Below are 8254 nucleotides of genomic sequence, written 5' to 3'. Positions count from 1 at the left end.
TGTCGCCACAACATTGGAAAACATAATTAAACTGGAACGCGCACTGCCGGTCTCTGCCATAGAAACGTAGCGCGCCGAGAGAGATGGTGCAAGGGGGATTTCTGTCACTGTCACTCAATACAATTGGGAAACTGATCATTAATATAATTAATTCAAAACATCAAATAGGCTGCTCTATGCATGCGCGAGAGTAGGACAGAGAATCCCCCTTGTGGCCCTCTCTCTCGGATCGCGCTGGCCGACGGAGCGCGCGGTCCAGTATAATTATAGTTGAGTGTTCACAATCGATAAGGATGTGTTTTATGGTCAGTGCATTCAGGATTGTTGCACTGTTCACAGGCGGGTGGAGGATTGGAGTTTAGGAGATGCTTGTGTGTCCGATTCGTAGTCTTTGAATGATGATTTTACTTTTCTTGGAAATGGGGGCAGCTTTAAATGGGTTTACTGTTGGATTGATCTCATGAAGTTTGGAGTGTATACTGTTCCAGTGCGTCTGCCAGGTTTTGCGTATGTGGCTTTAGAACGCTTTTAAGTCTGTAAAGTGTTTGCGGCACGACCTGCTGCCTCATTCCCGGGAATACCAACATGTGATGATGTCCCATATCAGAGTTATGGATACCTCCTGAGAAGAAAGATGTCTGGTGGAGACGTGAATGGATTGCACGAGCAGATTTTAGGTGTATACATCTTTGAGGGAATGTATGGAAGCCAGGGAATCTGATGTACATACATACAGCTACTTAGGTGTATCTTGGTGTTAAAGTATTTATGACTTCTAGGATGCCGAATAGTTCTCCAGTATGGATGCTGGTGGTGATTGGAAGTGAGGTGCATGCAATGATGTCATCACCATTGACAACTGAACAACCGACGCCAAGTTCGCTTTTCGAAGCGTCAGTATAAAGGACTGTGTCGTAGCGATTCTTGGTAACCAATTCGGTAAATGTCTGCCTTAGGATCTCACTTGGTGTTTCGAGTTTTGGAAGTATGCTAAGTGTTGTATCGATAGTAGGAATTGTTTTCCTCCATTGGGGGGGGGGGGGGGGGTCTATTGCTACTGGATTGGATAATGTTTTAGAAAGTTCTACATTAGCAAGAAGCGGCGGGAGCATTTCAGGTAGTGGGATTGGGTTTGGCGATGGAAGTCGGGGAATAGGTGGATTTTGAGTATTGGCGGATACTCCGGTAAAGTAAGCCAGAAGAAGCAACCGTAATCTAGGCGTGAACGGAATAGTGACCTATATATTGTGATCAGCATGTCTTCTTCAGTCCCCCACTGATGATGGGCCAGTGTTTTCAAAAGGTTCAGTCTACTTAAGCCCTCTCCTCTGATATTTTGAATGTGGAATTTCCAGTTTAGTCTGCAGTCAAAGGTGACTCCTAGTATTTTGTGATGACTTACAAAGGAGAGGTGTTTGTTATAAAGTAAAATCACTGGGTTGGGGGTTTTGATACGTCTTTTGAAGAACTTCATTACCTTAGCTTTTGTGACAGAAAAGTGAAGCCCGTTATTTGAAGTCCACCGTGAGAGTTGGTTCACTGCGTCCTGAATTAGGTTCCCTGTAGTTATGCTGTCCTTTCCATGGCAGAATATGATTAGGTCATCCACATAAGGAAGGTATTAACAAAAATTAAAAATTAACAAAATGTACTATTGTTTGCGTTTTGTCCGGACTCGCTTCTACTGTTTTGAACTACTTCCTTGGTCCTAGAGTCCTGGAATTTTTTTGCAGTAGGTAGCCTATACCTGGAAAGTGTGCCAGACGGCCATCAAATTTCGCTTTCTAAAAGGGGACCCCCCCCCCCCACGAATTATGTTCTGAGATGCTGTTTTTGAAAGTAAAACGTGCATGACTTTTACATATATACGACAACCAATTGGTCTCAGATTTTGCATACACATGCCTTTACTGGTGCCAAGTTGAACTTTAGGAAATTGGGGGGGGGGGGGGTAAACACATGTTCTATCCTTCATGGTATTCGAATTAAAGGTCTCAACGAAAGGAACCGTTTTCTACCAACTACTGCCCTTCTTTCTGTCCTCTTATCAAAGTGCGAGGTTTAGGGGAAGAGGAACTAGTTTTATCCTTCATGGTACTCTAATGAAAAGGCTCAACGAAAGGAATTAATTTCGACCAACCATAGCCCTCCTCCTCGACCTCTTATCGTGATCAGGTTTGTTTTGCTTGTTTATCAACGATGTAGCTGACGTTATCTACTGCCATAAGTTACTATACGCAGATGACTTGAAGATATACTCTATTATATCAAGTGCTGAAGACTGTTTACAACTCCAAACAAACGTTAATGCTTTAAGCAATTGGTGTAATGTTAACTCGTTGTCTCTTAACGTCGCGAAGTGTAAAATAGTTTCTTTTACCCGTACAGTGCGCCCAATTCAGTTCGAATACACTATTAATGATGCAAAATTACAGCGTTTTTTCTCAATAAAAGATTTAGGTGTCACGTTTGATAGTAAATTTACTTTTAGTGACCATATCAAAGATGTCTGTCATTCAGCAAATCGTATGCTTGGATTTATAATTAGAAACTGTAAACACTTTTCTAATCAATTAGCACTTCGATCGTTGTACTATAGTTTAGTGCGTTCTAAAATTGAGTACTGTTCACTTATATATAATCCGACATACACGGCCCATAAGAATGCTCTTGAATCTATACAAAGAAAATTTCTAAAATTTTTGCACTATAAAACTTATGGTACTTATCCTGTGAGAGGTTTTGATCACAAAGAATTGCTGCATATGTTTCAATTTCAATCATTAGACACTAGGAGAACTATCAATTATGTAACATTTCTATTTAATCTACTGCACAATCATATTGACTGTCCTGATCTATTGAAAGCTATCTGTTTTAAAATACCTCATACCAGTGTATGGAATACTAGTTCTAGAACATTTCACTACAACACTCCCCGCACAGAAATTCTATTTCAATCCCCTATTGTCACTATATGCCGTATATTTAATTCAATAAGCCAACGCTGTGATATCAACAATTCTAGCTTGCCATCAATATTGCAACAATGTTATTACATTGATTTTTTGTCTTTTATTGCTTCTTGTTTTTCATGTTATATACACAATACGGAAATGCATTGTTTTGTCAGCATTTTTGTTTCGATTTTCTGTGGGTAAATCTTTATTTACTTTTCTAATGTTAATTTTGTTTATTAGAGTTCTTTTATGTTAATTATAAGTTTACTAATTTAGTTATTATTTTAGCTATATGAAACACTACGTGCTTAATGAAGTTAAGTTAAGTTTGTCTTGTAATTGGAAAGATTTTCTGTTGGACATTTATTAAATATTATTATATTATTATTATCAGGTATATTCCCTTATACCTCAAGAACGGATTGTCAAAAGGGGGTACTCACAAAGGGCGATTGAGACGTCTGCAAGAAATATATCCATTGGTGATGTCAAAAGCTATTTCGGTTAAAAAAATGCGCTTTATCTGCACAAGGGTTGTGCACAATTTATACTTGTTTTAAGTTAATTAGATTTTAAAGATGTGTCTTGATGAGATCTACAAAAAAGGCTTCTACACTTTTTGCGTCGGGTTCAAAATAAAGGCGCAGAGGGCATTTTCTAAATGTTATAACAGCGTGTTTCAAAATGAATAGAGGGGTTTCAACATGTTATAATATTTGATAGATGAAACTTACAGCCACAAGTGATATATCAAATGAAAGAGAAACTCAAACAGTTTTTGTTTGTTGGCATCAGTGCGTATGTTTCCGCCGCAATCCGCTAGAAAGCGCTAATAGCAAAGATGGCGACTAAAGAACAGAAAGCGTTTTGTGTTTTACAGTTTGCAAAGACGGAATCTGTTGTTACTGTGCAACGTGCGTTCCGGATTAAGTTCGGTTGTGCTCCTCCAGGTGATAACAACATTCGTAGATGGTATCATCAGTTTCAAGACACTGGCTGCCTTTGTAAAGGCAAGAGTACGGGACGACCACGAACTAGTGAAGAGAGCGTTGAGCAAGTGCGTAATTCGTTGACGCGTAGCCCTATGAAATCCGTTCGGAAGGCTAGTCGTGAATTAGCAATTCCTGTGACGACTGTTTGGAGAGTTTTACGGCGACGCTTACAGCTACGTCCTTATCGTTTGCAGTTGTTACAGGCTCTGAAGCCTACCGACCATCTTTTACGTGCCAACTTCGCTAACGACATGTTGTTCCATGACAATGAAGATTTTCTGGATCTTGTCGTCTTCAGTGATGAATCGACCTTTCAGCTTAGTGGTCGAGTTAACACCCATAATGTTAGGATTTGGGGCTCAGAAAATCCCCACATGGGTACAAGTGCAACGAGACTCTCCTAAATTGAATGTTTTTTGTGCCATATGCCGGCAGAAAATGTATGGTCCTTTCTTTTTTGGTGAAGCAACTATCACTGGTACTTCTTATCTGGATACGTTACAGCAATGGCTCTTCCCTCAACTGACACATGATGAACCAGAAAACTTCATCTTTCAGCAAGATGGTGCGCCGCCTCACTGGCATAATGAGGTACGCGATTGGCTTAACCTAACTGTACCCTACCGCTGGATTGGCCGTAAGGGGCCTAATGACAGGGCTTGTTTCGCATGGCCTCCACGGTCACCCGACCTAACCCCGTGTGATTTTTATCTTTGGGGGTTTATTAAGGACCGTGTGTATGTGCCTCCACTGCCAGCCGACCTTCCCGATTTAAGAAACAGGATTGAAACAGCTGTTGCAGCAATTACTAATGAGACACTCATCAAAGTTTGGGAAGAACTAGTATACCGTCTTGACGTATGCCAAGTGACGAATGGTGCTCACATTGAACACTTGTAGGCTATTATGTAAAACTGTTTGAGTTTCTCTTTCATTTGATATAACAATTGTGGCTGTAAGTTTAATGAAGTATTAAATATTATAACATGTTAAAACCCCTCTATTCATTTTGAAACACGCTGTACTATGACCAAAGGTAAGTAATTACAATGACTATTAAAAGTAGTCGGAAAATCAAGTCAGGACCTGACAACTAGTTTTTAAGGTATACCTAGACCTATAGATGGCGTAACGGGTACAAATGAAACATAGATATATAAATACCTAGATACAGCCATCCTTAACAAACGTACCTCGGTTTTTAAAAAACATATCAAAGAAATTTGTACATCTCTCCATTACTTTCTAACCAAGAAAGAAACATGTTCTATCTCTTTTTATTGCATTAACCACTATGTCGTACGCGAATCGGACGCTTAAAACAAACTTAGCGCGTCCCATAAGTCATGTGACAGTTGACACATTTCACGATTCGCGCGAAATCAAATCTAACTAAAAATATTCGCCCTAAACATGATGGGCGGTTTTTTCACTAAATATTATGTGATTATTGCGTTATCAATTGAATACGAATAACATTAGTGCTTGCCATAATGATAGACGCGTCCATAATTGTTATTCCTGAAATAGTTTTATTACATAGAGCTACGCCATTCAAATTTGGGACTATGTTTACCTTGTTTGGCATGATGTGCTGCAGTGAATTCATTGCTGGCTTGTAGAATATCAAAAAAAACCGTAAGTAAGTAAAGTTTATGTTCAACAATTTAATTTTAATTGCATGGTTGTAGGCGTAATGGTTACGAAGATTAGTTGCGACAGGAAGTGAATTCGTTTCCAATTATCATTTTGGCCTATATGATGTTGATGCAGTGCGTTTGTATCATGATCACAAAGAAGGATCCGTGCAATATTCTTAGGAAAACGAGATTTATAGACTGTGTGTGCGTGCAATATCAAATTTTGGTCGCTACGCGTCTTGCCTACCTTTCGGCATATGTCCAATCGGTGGGGTTTCTTTTTGAAATTATAGTGCTAATTGTAGTAAGTAAGCTACACGTGTACATTTATTTAAAATAAATACAACATCTTAGCAATGATATCCAATTGGTGATAATACTCATTTAGTGAACATTCATTACATTTATAAAAGTTCACAATCCGAATCATCGTCAGATGAAATTGACAAATCCGAATCATCACTGTCATTATTAACACTTATTATAAAGTTCAGAAACATCAACCAATATAACTTCTCTTTTAAATTAATCACTTTCCACATGTTCACACACTTTCTTCCATTTGTCAGCTGTAATTTTTTCAAATTCTTCATTTTCCAGCTTTCTAAGTAACATCTTCCATTTTAAATGTAACATTTCTTGCTGCTATGCGATTTAAATAAATAAAAAGGCGGTTTATTTATGTTGTAAAATCTCAAATCTGATAATTTTCTGTGTGATTTGTGCTAACAATTTGATTGACAGCTATAATAAATAATGCGAATCTTGTCTTCCATGCTCAGGGTACCTCTATAAAGGATAGCGCTATACGTAATTAATGTGCCGAAAGTGATGGTAATAGATGGTACGTCCTTTTGAACTATGTTAGGGTATGGCTGTATCTATGTATTTATATATCTATGAAATGAAATATAAATAGGACGGCATACGAATTAAAACTAGTTGTCAGGTAAACTCCTGACTTGACTTTGCGACTAAGTAGGTACTTTTAATAAAGGTCATTGCAATTATCTTTGGTCATAGTATAACATTTAGAAAATGTCATCTAGCGCCTTTATTTTGAACCCGGCGCAAGAAGTGTGGAAGCCTTTGTTTTAGATCTCATAAAGACACATTTTTCTTGTAATTAACACTCTTATGCTTACTTTTAGAGAAAAATGTAAATTTAGAAAAATAAAATAAATAGTTCAACTTTTCAATTCAAAACTTCTCAAAAACAAAGGAACTCACAAAAAAATTGTAATGAACTTTTTTGTAGTTTTTTAAGCCATTTTGGCCACTGTATGAAAAAAAAAATTTTTCAAGCCGTTATGGCTCTTAAACGTTAATGTTAATGTTAAACACTGGTGAAACGTTGTTTATACGTTAAAGCTTAAACGTGGTTTGCATGTATCATCTTATTTTTAAGGTTTTGCTAACATTTTCGGAATAACGTCACTTTGAGATCGAATAATCTTTCAAATAAAACCTTAAGTTGAACGCCATTCGCAAAGGCCAGAACCTACAATTTGTGAACATTAACTATCCATACATTTAAGTAATCGTTATCGCACCTTATAATGGTGGTTGGCAACAGGGACGCCCGCAGGAGGGTGCCAGTAGGGTCAGTTGGCCCCTCTGAGACTTTGAGTGAAAAATATGTTAAAAATATCATTTGAAGAAAATGACACATAGCCTTTTAACAACTGCAGCGCAGCGGTAATTAATTATTGTGCAAAATAATTTGACGACCGTAGCTGGATGACTGTTAAAGAACATCCCAGATTTCATTTCCCCCTGACTCAAGACGCGTTCGGTTCCTGTTAAAATAAAAATGTGTGATTATGTGAAGCATACTAATGAACAGTTAGATTTTCTTGAAAATTGTTTGTATTATTTTTCAATTCCTATAGTATATATGTAAAGTATAAAATTATGAAAAACTGACTTTGCCTGCACGGCAGCAAATGTTTCTGGCCACTGATGACGTCACGCGGGGTAGGTAGCCTCGCGCACAGGTACGTTTTCTTGCTGCGCGCCGACCCTTGATTTTAAAGTGCTTACAGCGGGCGTAAATATCAATATTTTGCACCCAATTTTTTTCTGATCGTATTTTAATAACAAACTCTCGATTTCAGTTAAAATTAAAAAAATGTCGAACCTGCCCATTTACATAATCCTCAATAATTTCTCAACAGAAGAAGACAAAGTCCTCAAGGTTATTCTTATTGGGGAAATGTGCTGATGATGTCTAGAAATGTGTGCCGCCAATGTTCTGCTAATTTCACGGGCCCATCTAAATATATTACCTACCCTTCTATTCACAGTTTTTTATCCACACATTAAGTTCTAAGTAAGTATAGGGTCTAAGGCTTTTTGGTGAAGGTATTTATTGAAATTGACACTTTCAGTGCCGATACGAATAGTTCTCATCAACTATAAAGTGCACTTTCCTCTCATTTACACTTGGCAACTTTACTAGCCGAAAGTAAGTAGGTACTATCCGCCGGTGAACCTGCCAAATGTATTGCCTATTCGGTCGCTTTGCAATGTGAATAGATGATATCGACCATACGTCCATACTGTATATTAATATTTAGTTAAAAGACGGTCAGATAAGCATAAGTAGGATTTAAATTAGTTTTCCTCATTTTATGTAGGTAATACCTTAGTGTAAAGAATT

This window comes from Photinus pyralis, unplaced genomic scaffold (genome assembly GCF_008802855.1).
Source record: "Photinus pyralis isolate 1611_PpyrPB1 unplaced genomic scaffold, Ppyr1.3 Ppyr1.4_LG1, whole genome shotgun sequence".
NCBI lineage: Eukaryota > Metazoa > Arthropoda > Insecta > Coleoptera > Lampyridae > Photinus > Photinus pyralis.
The sequence above is the reverse complement of the archived record's forward strand: the minus strand, read 5'-3'. Positions refer to the sequence as shown.